The following is a 13939-nucleotide window of genomic DNA, read 5'->3' as shown; positions in this document are numbered from 1 at the left end:
AGAGGAACCTTGAAAAACCCCAACTTTCCCTCTTGGATTTCTGCTACAATTATATAGAATTACATATATTTTTTTTCTGTTTCGTTTACTTGGCTGTGGTGAATCTCTAATGAAACTAATGAAGCACACCTTAAATCCATGATTATCTGAGGTACTATGGCTTTACAACATACTTGTATATACTTTACATCATTGTGGAATGTGGGGTGGGGTAAGGAACCACACCACTCGGTATCATAAAATCCAAGCTTTATTTATTAAAAGGGACAGGCATAGTCAGTAATTAGCAGCTTAAGACATATACACACACACATACACACATGCACTCTGTGCAAGGCACTTGCACACCATTTAAGGTCTCTGATCCAGCTGTGACAAGCACCATGGATGTGACAGGGGACAAGCTGTTGCTTTCTGACTTTAATGGCCCCACAAGTGGCCTTGCTGGTTAAACCAGTCCAAGTTAATCTCTGAATGTCACTATTTCTAGAGCCAGTTAGAACAGTTTCCTGGGTCACTTATGTCACAGTGATGGAAAATTGTGATGCCTGTTTCTTTCCCACTCATACCTAAAATATAAGAGCAGGACAGATGTAATCCAGAGGTATGTGACACACCTCCCCTTAGCAATTATCTGTGCTTTCCTTGTTTTCCCAGAGCATAAAAAAATCACCTAATGAGATAGAACTGGGTATCACAGTCAGTCTCATTTTATCTGAGATATACTTTGGGGAAGGCTTTAGTATGTGACATTTTAAATACTAGGTCAATCTCTCACATTCAAGCACACATGACTTTTTCATGATTGAAGAAATTTATTTTTTTTTTTTTGCAAGACTAAAAATTCCATCTAAATTTTTCTGCCTTAATTTATGACATTTTAAGGTCTGTATACCATGTACTATGTGTAATTGCTTAGATGATTAAATATTTAATTATTCTGGATGACATGAAGAGCTTAAACGGTTTAATGGAATTACATCAAAATATATGTACAGTCACTGTCTGAACATTTTTTTTTGAGATAATTACTTTTTGGAAATACTCATTCATCTCTCTTCTGAATTAGACCATTGTAATATTAATTTTACCTAGCCTGGCATTAAAATGCATTAAAGTATACAGCTGGTGTAATCTCAGCTTTGCTTTGAGGTTTCTTGGTTTTGTTTTTTTTATTATTTGATTTTTTTTCTTTCTTTTTTACTCCCACTTAGTCAATCTTATTCAGAGCCCACAGTTTCTACACATAAAAAAAGACTACTAAGATCTGCCACTTGAGTCATATATAATTTTTACATCAAGGGATTTTCCTGCAATGGAAACAAATCAATATTTTTGTCCCCTAGCTTTTATTTAAACAACAGACTTTTTTTTCAAATTAGATTCTGCATACTTTTATTTATCAGTAGAAGCTACAGAATACAGAAGTTCTCTGAAATATTCATCACTCTGTGGTGATGAATATTTCCTCTATTATTTTTTCTGTTGCTCTGTGGTTATCATAAGCCCCAAAGGCTTCAGGTTCTTTCTTTTCCTCTCCTGTTTCCAGATTCTTAATGTGAAAAGGTCAAGCTTTTTTTAAGTACTGATATTACTAAAAGAGACAACTTTTTGGACTGCAATATTTCATTTAAAAGCAAATCTCTGAACAATTTCACATAATCAGTAAAATACAAGAGTCAACAACTGGGTTCCGAAAGTTGTAGCATGGTAAACTAAGCACTTGAGTACTTAAATACTTGTCCTGGATGTACTACATCTCATTGATTCAATTTGGGGAGGTCAGATTTTACCAGGGAAAAAAACCCTATATTCTATTTAATAATATGGATTATTAACAAGTAATTACATCCAAATGACGTGGTTGGAAGTTCCCAAAGTTGCTAGTAAAGAACCAAGAAGAAATAATCTCTTAGACATTGTTTCCTTTCTCTGAAGATTTCAGCATCTTGAAAATTACACTGAGCTGTAATTTCATGATTGTTTGCAGCTGACACATTCATTCTGGTTGAATGAACTTTGTTTACACATCCACCATGTCACTGACGTCACTGGTGACAAACCTTGAATATTTAACTTTTGAAAAGTCATCTACTTTTCAACTCTATCGCAATATTTCAGAGGAAAATTGTGGGCCACTTCTAAATTGGTAACTGGTTTCCATTACATGTTAACATTAGGGAGAATTGTTTCATTTTCTGTGTTATCTAAAGCTGTTCAGTTCATGGGCATTTTATAATACGGTATTTGGGACCTGCAGAAATCCTGTGCGGTACCAGACTGAATATACTTAACTAAGTACTTCTCCTTTCTCTTACTAAGAATTCTATCAATTCCTTTTTAATTGTGAAATTATAGCCTTTGCACATTTGGTAGATGCATTCTTGTTTTAAATACTGTGTTGTTACCATGACAACCCCAATATTAACTTCCAGCTTGTGCATCAAGATGGCTGGCTATTGACTACCTGTCACTTTGTAAGACACTGTTTCTGGAAAGCTACAGAATGCTAATTTAGTTTGGTGAAAAATAACAACCGTGGAAGTGGTTTTGTGTATAGTACCCTGTACATCGTATCTCACTGGGACACAGTACTTGGATGTTGTGTCCTTCCTTCCCATTAAAAGAACCAGGGGGACAATGCTGAGAAGCAGCCACCTTTTCAAGTGAAAGGCAAGGTGGCTGCATGTAAAATACCTGTGTGCCACCAAAGAGAAGGATCAAGCAGAATTCAGGGGGTAGTATACCTCCTGACACAGCCCCATCCTGCCTTAATGCTTTTTAATTTGCAGGAGCTGAACCTGCTTCTCCAGCTTTCCCTTGCTTTGTAATCCAAGACTGAGGTTGTGCATTGTTTGCTGTGTAAGTTTTGCTGATGTGTGACCATTCCCACATCTTCTAGAAAGAGAAACTTTCAGCATGGTTTGGTGCTTGAGGGACCTTGCCTGTACCACAGGATTTCCTGTATCTGTGCAGTGTCCCCTATGGGTTTTATGGGGCAGCCACACTGGCCAGAGGACAGGTGGAAAATACTGTACACCAATGAGGCCTTTTACTTTATGCTTTTCAAAGAAAAAGAACCAAAGCAGGTTTTCTTCTATAGGAGTCACTAACAGAAATTTTCTCCACTTATACATGTCAGTTAACCTGCTTTCTCCTTGGAATGAAAAATGTCTCTGTTTCTGCTTCAGCCCAGGACTCATAAAATATACTTTATTTCTCCCAGTTCCTCTGATTATGCACCTCTGTTTCACACAAATAGTCGAAGTTATTGTTAGCAGGTTCAATTAAACAGCCTTTGTTCTACTTCCTCACTGCTTTAAGCAACAGGTCTTCAATATTCCTTAGTTCTGAATAATAAAATTTCAATGATGACAGAACAGAGTGAGCTACTAGGCAACAATCAAAGTTAATTTATTTTTCAGTAGCAATCATCAATCATTCTTGTTTCTGAAAAAAAAAAAAAAGAAAGGGAGTCACATTAACAAAGTACTCATATATTTGTTATCTGCAATTGATTTCCAGGAATAAACTGCATAAGAAACAATATTTTTTAAACCTACAGAAGAACTGATATCAAAATATATTTCTCTTTCAATACAAACTAATGCTTTCTAGTTCTGGGTTCATGTTTGCCTCATAATCTTACTTAACCACTTAAATTGTCATCTGACATAGGATGGGGTGTGTAGACACAGAACATAAAACATCTATTTTAAGTTGGGCAAATAACATTTTGATTAGAAGCGCTAATCAAAACCTACATAGTTATTGCCAAAGGGGATAGGCCATCTCTAAAATCAGGCTGCACTTTGATAGATATAAATAAATTGCTTACTCACAAGGTCCCAGACACATTGTCTGTAAAGGATATCTGCAGAGTTTCAGTTTCTATCTGTTGCAAACCACAGCATTCTGCAGTCTGTCCACAAAGCAGACCACAATGGGAAGGGGCTCATGCACATTTCTTCTTCATGCTGACCTGGTGTCAGGAATGCTTCATCAGCATTTGCACTGCCCACAGTTTTTGAGGGCAATGTTCTTATCCTGTATGACTTTGTTAATTACCTAATACTTTGAACTGGCTGTTCTTAGTACTATATCAAAAGTTGTCCCTTTCTTGTTTTTAACAATTTCACGTATGTAATCTTTAGAATACTAGGATTATCCCTTGTGCATGCTAATTCCATGATTAAATGGGAGAGAACTACTGTGCAAACTATGCCTCGCTAGTATGTATGAACTTGTCTTTTCAGGTGTCATTCACCTCTGTCCTAAAAATGAAAGGAAGGAATATTCCAGTTATTTTCCCATTCAGTGTGGCAGCAGTTTGGGGTTAGAAAACCATAGGAGACAAGATTATGACAAATAGTACAACGACCATCACACAGATCATCTACTGGTGACTGGTGCATGTCTACATCAGTAAGACCAAGCAAACCTAGTGTTAAACCCACTGAAAATGCATACTTCTTCCCTCCCTCTCTGCAGTCACAGTCCTCTGCAAAATTCCTACAGCAATGGAAGGGTTTATCTCACACCCTGAAGGCTAGTGTTACATGCTGTGATTGGTTCTGCCTGAAACTTCAGCCATTCAAGCAAAAAAAAGACCACTGTTTGGATTGGGACCTGTGAGCCTGTAGCATCTCATTGCAGGGCTTGGCCTCCTGATTTTGAAATGGAAAATTGCGAGGGACAGGCTGGACACCAGCTTGCTTAATGCTGTGCAAAATATCTTCTACATGGAACATTTCATACATCTTCATGAGAATGCAGGCAAGCAATCTCAAAGAGAGGATTTACAATGGGATTGGGTCTTTAGGTCACATACATTCTGCCTGACTTCACTGTCTCCACCTAGTTCAGGGCTTTTCCATCAAAATATTCATCAGCAGTACAGCAGCATTCCACCAGCCATACCCCAAGGCAGGTGTTAAAACCAGATCTGACTTCTCTCCCACACTATGTAGGACCAGCACATTCTTGCTGTACCTCAGCCATTTTGACTTAAAAAAAAATACAGCAGAAGAGAGAAATTAATCAATCCAAAAAACTATAACAGACACTGTCTCTAGCCCCTTTCACATAATATGGACCATTTGCTTCTAACCACCCCTCTGTCTCCATTGCTGCACCATCTGCTTTTAACACAGACCATCTGATAGGTAGTGATGAGGTGCAATATTCATTATGCTAAATCAGAGCTGTCTCCCAGCTGTTCTAGCCTTTGCTGGAGGTTTCTCTTCACTCGCCTCCACAGTATTCTCACACAATTTTCTGGATGAGCCCTGGGCACCCACCACCCACACTCAGCTGAATAATTTCTAGGTAACACTGTTTTGAGCTGTCTGTACAGTACCCTTGCATCTTGTAGATGCTGATTCAGACCATGCTTGCACCCCTATTTTAAGTGTCTTAAGTGCTGTTCCTCTGCTGCCTATAAACAGGCATTCTCATAAATGTTTGCTTTCCTACCACGGTGTTACAAGCACTTCAGGAAACTTTCTCCTCCCCCCATTTCATTGCATTGAGCTCCACTGTACGCCACTTCTAGCTAACATACCAAATCACAACATAACCAATCAAAATAGCCAAATCATCTCCTTCCTTTAATTTAATGCAACTATGTACCCCACTCTGTTTTCCAGGCAAAGGGAAACTATAACAAAGATGAGATTTTTTCATGCTTCCATTTCAAGGAATGTTATGAGCTTAAGGAAGAGACAGTAGGGAAACAGAAAGCCAGAAGAGACTATAGTATGAATTGTCTAGTATTTTATCTTACCACTCATCTTCTCAGCATACCATCTCCAAGTAAAGAGGCATCTCAATAGAGGTAAGGAGAGAGATCCATCCAGAGCTGCATCCTGGTCTACTCATGGCCAGTCTCCCTACAGACTGCAACTACAATGTGCTTTCCTGGGACCTCAGGTTACTTTCCCCTACAAATCCACCCTGTTGTGGGGACAGGAGGCTGCTCTGCAAGCCTAAGGGTGGGGATACATATAAGTGCCCATCCAGTTTAATCATAGCGCAGCACAACAGCATAAAGAAGTTCATGGAGTTGCAGTACAAGGACTTACAAGACCTGCATGAGTATTCTTGGAGGGCAGAAGCAGGTCCCAGAGACATTTTAACTTCTGAACTATAGCTGGGATTTGTTTGGGAAGATTGGTGGCTAGCATGGGCCAAACAGATGCAAGTAGGATTTCTAACAACCTACTTGCATAGAAAAACTGTTCTACTTACAAGGAATGCTCTCAGGCAATGTTATTTACCAATATGGCTGTAGCCTTTAAGTGGACATGGAGACAGTGATGATTAAATTAGGACTTTGGCTTTTTTTCCTGGTTGTGTTAGTTTTATGCTGGTAAGTCACAACCACTGTGTCATTGTGAAATGGGTATAGAAAATATGTTCTGCATAAAAAATTTAGCCAAAAAGCAGATCGATGCAGAAAGAAACCCCTAATGTAACCATACCACTGTATTTATAACTCCCTCTCATGGTACCTAGCCTAAAATAAACATCTACAGGGAGAAATAGAACAATGTAGCTACAGCAGTAAAAACTATGGCAATAAATTTTTGATATTGACAAACCCTAAAGAATTCATATTCCAACAGAACTATGTAAAAATCACAATTTTCTCATGACCTCAGATTCCTGAGAAAATACATTGCAGCTGGTTTTTTTTTAGTTTGGTTGTACTGTTCAGTTTGTTAATTCATAAGACATGATTTTCTCAAAGATATTTCTACGCGGCATGACCCTTAACTTTTAAATTGTGGATTGAAACAAAAAAGTAAACTTATGTTTCGTTCAGATCAGATCTTTGGTTTCTGTTATCTTAGAGGTTCAAATTGTAATTTCTTAAGGTTGTTTTCAATGAGTAAGGGAGACAGCAAAAAAAAAAAAAAAAAAAAAAAAAAGAAAAATTAGGAGGGCTAAAAGAGGTGATAGTTTTCTAGATATATTGCCAAGTTGAAAGAGGTATGCATAATGTAAGTGACTTCAGTACCAGTATTTTACAGCATAAAAAGAAATACATGTTGGTTGAGGAGAAAGAGATGAACCTTAACTGGTCTTGAAAGCTTTTTTCCGAAGTCTCTTGTCAATATTTATTTGAGTTCCCATATGAAACACTTGAACTTATTACAAATATGCTTGCAAAGAAATTTAATTCAACTAAATGCTCATCCATAAGCAAGCAAAAGGGGTCATGAATACCAATGAAATTATGTGGTAGAAACTATTGTATCTTGGTTTTGTGGTCAGGGCAAAGAAAAAAACCAGAGAACAATATTGCTCTCTGTTACCCCTCTTCACACTCCCAAGGGAAAATAAAAGGGGGATAAGGAAGAGAGGCTTAAATTGGGAATTTAAAACTAGAAGTTTTATTAGAACAGGGAAGGGATAGTAACACATGGGATGAGGAATAAATATAAAGACATTTACAAAACCTGATCTTGATGATTGCAGATATATGTGTGTGAGGGGCCCTTGAGGCAGGGCTGACAAGGGAATGGGGTCCACAGCTCTTCCCAGCACCCAATGAATTCAAATACTGAAGATGACATGGTGAGCTGAAGATAAAACAGGAGCCTCTTGATAAAAGAGGAGGTCTCCAAGACCTCCAACACAGTGAAGCATCAAGGAATAAGCAGCAGACTGCTGCTGCTCCTGGCTTTTATGGAGCATAGCAGGAGATGGGAGGGAATGCTGACTCCTTTCTGCTCGGCTGCCCCCGTGATCCCTCAGGGTCCTAAAGACCCTCTCTCTAAGTCTGTGTGTTGGTACCATAAAATTATCCCAGGGCCCCCCTCAAACCATAACATTACAGTTACTAGGCAGATTTATCTGCAATACAATTAGTAATTAAGTGGACTGTTACTCTTATTACCTATAAGCAGACATCAGGCAATGGAGAGAAATCTGTATAGTGAAGTCCTCATTCTACTGCCCCTACTGATAGTGATTTCAAAGGGAAGCAGTCAAAGAGAGCTCTAATACATATCATCTATAAGAACAGGATAAATGGTATTTTGAAGGAAAACTGTAAGATTCTAAAGCAAATAATGGTTCAAAATGGTATTTTGTGGAAGATTTATGCTACTCTATACTGGTTAATAGTAGAGCAAAGAAAGAATTCTATATTTTCAGGTGAACTTCATTTTATACGTCAGAGAAAAAAGATGCCATATAGATACTGAATAGAACCCAGAAGTTCAAACTGCCTACATTTGATCACAAGGAACCACAACTCAAAGCTGCAGAAGATGAAGTACCAGGCTTTTTTGCACTAAAACAAAGATGTTGAAGGACTGTACAAATATTTCACAGTAACAATATTCATAGTTAATCGCAACAGGAAGAGGCCTCAGATTTTGTTAGATGAAAGAGAATTGTGAATATTGTGTTCAGAGATTCCAGGGCTGATTGAGTAAGCCCAGCTGCTGCCTTCTAGATTAGTCATCTATACAACTCTCACAATAGGTTGGTTTTCAGATTGCCAAATTACAGCTCCAGTGAACTAAACTCTTTTCCTTTGCTGGAGAGGCACATAGCTGGAGAAAAGAATAAAATCTGTGCACCATGCCATTTAAATTAAATCTTATGAACAAACATTTATTCTGTTGCTAACGTGTTTTTCATCATTTTGTACAATGAATCAAGATCCCCAAATACAACCCAAAGCACCTGTAGTCACACATGATAATTGAGACGGAGAAGCTCCTGAGTGATTGCAGTTGCGCAAACTGGAGCTGGAAAACAAAGAGAATTCCCTTCTTTCAAAAAATCCCCACAGCAGTCTGAAAACCACAGCCAACCACCACCACTCCCCTCTCCTCCTGCCCTACCCTTTGGTTTAGCCTTGTATAGGGTGCAGTAATTCAGAAGATTCAACAGATTTCAGAGAAGAAAAAAATCATTGAAGTATAATCCATGAGGCCTTTTTCCTTAGTAGCAGGAATCACTCTTTAGGTTATACAGGCAAAACACATGAGGCTTCACAATCCCTTCCAGCAGCATTTTCTGCTGACAGCTGCAGGTGGGAGAAGAGGTTTCTGTGAAGCATTGAAACTGAGTCCCTGCAGGAAAGGCAGCAGCAGGCTAACAGGGCTGGCTGCTTAACCTGCTGGGTAAAGGACATTTGAAAGAGATGAGAAAAGGCAGAGGCCAAGGGAATCATGGGTAACAGAGTTTTGAAAAAAAAGTAATTTGTGAGGTGAATTCTAAAACACAGGTTGGTATGAATAGTATAACCATACATTTCATATGAAAATTTACAAGTGCATTTTTTGCTGGAAGATAAATTCTGGTGTTGAAAACAGAAAGATTTCCAGTATGCATTGGATAGTGATCGATAATTCAAAGTTTTCCACTCACTCATTGTTAGCTACTGTGCAATTAACAAGAAATTAACCTTCTGATCCTGCTATGGCAAGGCTTCCATATGCCATCAGATTAATAAATTGGGATTTATTTATGAAGACACCTTATTTATAAGGTTCACATATGGATTCTCTTATGACTGAGTTTCTCGGATTGCAGATTGGACACAGTGATTTCACATCTTGAAATCCTTCATACCACTGAACTTATTGCCTTTCCTCTTTTAATGCATCTTCAGATAAATCTCTTTATACTATTTTTGCCATAATGTCTACCAATAAAATATGCTGATTTCATTTCTATTATTAACGGAAGATCAGTACAATCACAAGGTAAAGCAATGATCCAGATGTCTAGTAATCTGTAAACATTAACATCTGTATGCAAGGCACAGATGCCTTGCAATGTATTAGCTTCAGCTTTTAGCTGCAAAATTATAATTACTTTGGTATAATACACCAGAATTTCAGTGATAACATACTGTGAGAAGTGACATTATGCAGGTGGATATTAAGTGATATGTCCCAGCTAGATACCACTTGAGAGTCAGAATAGCTCAGTTCTCAGAAAGTAATGTAATTGTTTTTAAAAACTTAGAAAACTGAGTTCTGTTATTGGACTAATGCACATAGTAACAATACAGCTCAAGGATAAAAAAAAATTACGAGCTCAGCTAAAAAAGATCTTATTCACCACCTCAATTATTTGATCCATCACTGTTAAATCTACTTACCATCCTTAATCATCATTTAGATTGGAAAAATCTTCCTATCAAAGTCTGTAATGTTCCAGATTTTACCTCAGATCACTAATAAATTCTTCAAGTTAAACCAGCATTATTGACTAACTTTCTTTTCCATGTGGTATAATTAAAGACTTTTTTGAATTTACTTAAGCAGTGATAGTCCTTTATAATTTTATTTCAGTATCATTTTTGCAAGATGAAAAAAATGAACAAAACATGAAAAAAAAAATCATGTGGCCATTGGGAAGATCCATAAAGGAAATTTATCTCCCAAAGTGAAGTCATGATTGAAAGACGAATGATTTGGGTATGTTTGTCTGCAACTTACCATATTCTGGAAGTGGATAAGCACACACTTAAAATACATGAAAATGTAAAACTTGTGCTGCTTTTGACAGCAGGTGGACATATTAAGCAGATGGCATTTTTAAGAACAGGTGATAGAGGCATTTTTACCTAGTGAAAACTACTACAAGAAGGTAAATCTACACATTATCACTTTATTTCCAACAATTTTGAAGTTAAAACTAAATAAATCTTACAGCTCTCGGTGCACAGCATTCTCTTCTGTCTCTTTTTTTTTAATTAAGCCTGTTTTGGCACCTCTATAGATGTACTTCATTGGTCACAAAAATCCACAATCGGCTTTTATTACATACTTAAACGTAGCAGCTTTAAGTCTCTACAGAAATGAAAGCTGAAATGTGTGAGAATTACTAGCAAAAAGAAGAACAAGGGTGAAATTAGAATTAGAGTACTCTTTATTTCATACTTAAATGGAACTTGCAAAGAATACTGAGAAGTCCAGCTGAGTTATAGCAACTCTATAATACAACCCTGCAGTACTGTTCACAAAGAATCTCTGGGTGCTTTTCATTTTAGCACAATTCAAAACAGTTTTAAGTAGATTTTTTCTCAATGGTTGTATTTTTGAAATAGCTTTCTGAAAGATATTAAGAGAGACCCTTTGGAATGCAGAAATTGAACTTCTTCTGCAGAACAGCAATATTCACTGAAAGCTTTGTCTCCAAGAAGCACATGGTGGAACTCAAGCAATGGCAATTAACAACTCTAAAGTAATAAGTTGATGACACAGTAGATTAAACACCTGTAAGGAAACAGCATAAGTTCATAAGAATTAATAAAAGGTGAAGAAAAAATTGTTATGAAAAACACAGAGCAAGAAGATGCTAAATGCAGTGCTGTCAGCTTTTTTCCCCAAGAACAGTATCATGGTGGGAAAGATAACATTGAACTACAGTAAGAAACACCTAGGTTGACATAACTACCAAAGAAGCCTCAGTTTTCTCACTCTCCATTTATTTCCACAGTGTATGTGATGCAATATAGCAAATAAATCATTTGTATTTTAAAAGCTCCTATAACTGAAAAACCTGTGAGGAGTGTTTGGAATTACTGAAGAGATGTCACCCATCAGTTCCATTCTTCATCCTGTTAGTTCTTAGCCTTTGTTGCTTTTAGGTATTTGTGGTTTATGGCCACGTCCAGCACATTTCATCAAGCTGAAACGTTGCATTGTTCTTCCTCAGTATCATCACAGCACTACCTCTCTTGAGAGTGGTCTCAGCCACAATTTTCACATCAACTGTTTCTACATACATCTGTGCTCTGCCAGTGCCTTAATAGAAGATGGGAAGTTAAATGAAATGCCTTTCTTCTTTTTTTTAAAAAATCCAACAAGTCACAGGCTGTTTATCCTGGTATTAGCACTCAATAGAAATCACAATGAAAAATAAAATTAGTGGCCATTTCCAGATGAAAGTGTCAGAAGGAGCCAAAATATATTTAGAGGAAAATACTGCATTTAGTCCCACTGGAATTTTCTAACAAAATCAAGAATCATGTAAGGAAAGGTGGTCAGTGTGACATTACTTTGCCAGATATAGAATGAAGTAATGTAGCATGTCAATATTTTTATAAAAGTGTGAAATGTATTAAAAATCACGAATACCTATTATAGGATGGGGCTGGGTTTCTTTGTTTGTTTGTTGTTTTGGTTCGTTTTTTTTTTTTTTTTAATCCTGAAAAGCAAACTAGTTTTTTAGAAAATAAGAAATAAAGATTTCAAAATTTTGGCGTTCTTTTTCCTGGTTTTTTTTTTTTTTTTTTGGTATTTGGATCCAAGTCATTAAGTGAGGAAAACAAAGATGTGAAGATGAACACACTAGTGTTCCTTAACCTTCCAATTCAACACTTGAAAGAAACTGCTCGAATGTCATTATAATACAAATTAACTTGGGTTTTTCAAGTGTCCTTTTACGCATGGACCAACTCATTGCAATGTGACATTTCTAATGGGGGAAAAAAAAAGAGTGCATAATATTTTTGAAGATTAAATGTTACATCTTTCAGGCCATCTCTGACAACAAACAAAGGGCAGAATTCCCATTTGGCTTACATTTCAAAGGTCAGAAACGTAGCACATTTTTGGCTAACTTGGAAACAATGAAGCAGGTCACAAGTCCTGCATAACACCTTTGGAGACCTTCACAAATTGATGGCACTGGTGTTCAAATCTACTTTCATAAAAGAATGAGTGGGATTGTTTTTCAGTTTATATTACATGCTGCAGAATTAAAAAAGTAAGGGTATTCCATGGCCTTAGAAAGTGCTGTAAAGCCTATGAAGAAAAACCTTTTTGTGTTAAATCATCAATAATTTTTAAGAGAATCATTAGCACAGGGAACTGAAAAATTGCTTTATTCCATAAAGCAGTGGAATTACCAGTAGATTTATAAACATCAAAAAAATCTAGAAAACTCAAGGATTCAGTTAGAAAAATGGAAACATCTTAGGCTTTTGCAGAGCATTTCCTGATGCAAAGGTTCAATTTATACTTTTCCTGTAAGCAAAGTATACTGGCAACATCCTAGTTAGTTAAAGCAGGTAAGGAAACAAATCTTTGAATAGGAGACTCAAGATGAGCCACTCAGAAATATTTGTCAAACACTGAAGCAAAATAAGACCTTGGTGAAGGAACACATAATAAAGTAAGCTCAGCTCTTCACCTTTTATGGAGAACATAAAGTAAGCAAATGCAGGGTTGTTAATCTTTGAAAATAAATGTCTCCCATATTTAGAAATCTTGCAGAAATGCAAACACTAAATTTGTGAAATCAAATCTGGAATGCAAAACTTTAGGGACAAAATGTCTATCAAATATTTTACTAGGTTGTTTAAAGGAAAATTTTAAAAGAAATTTACAGCCATTACCAGAAGAGGTACTTACAGATGCCCATATCAAAAACTGTGTTTCTCAAAAGCAATTTTTGCACCACTCAGAAAAAGCCAAATAATGATCACAATGATCCAATGATCACTGGAGAATGTCACTACTTTCGTCATGTAAAAGGGAAAGATCTGTTGATTGCAAGATTCATTTCAGTCATGTCCTAGCGGGATATATGTTTTTTCAAGCAATGGAAAATCAAAGGTGTATCTGTCCATGAAAGTTGCAGTGCTAGTCAGTCTCATTTAAAAGAGGTACAGTTTGAAAAGGATTGCTAGTTCATTTTCAGAGAAAACCAGACAAATACTTTTAGTCAGAGTAGCATAATTGTCATTTTTAGTCAGCATAATTAGTCAACGTTCCAGGAGTGGTGTTCAAGGTATTTCCTAAAGAATTAAGTACTGCTGAAAAACAAACTATCTGACCAGGGTGCCAGCTGAAATAATAGTATTCATATGACTTTTCATTAACTGACAGTATTATAGGCGTTATAATATAAAACCCATAGGAAATAAAACCCCAGCTCTGAAGAGCTTACAAGACACTCT

The sequence above is a fragment of the Heliangelus exortis genome, chromosome 2, assembly GCF_036169615.1.
Source record: "Heliangelus exortis chromosome 2, bHelExo1.hap1, whole genome shotgun sequence".
NCBI lineage: Eukaryota > Metazoa > Chordata > Aves > Apodiformes > Trochilidae > Heliangelus > Heliangelus exortis.
The sequence above is the reverse complement of the archived record's forward strand: the minus strand, read 5'-3'. Positions refer to the sequence as shown.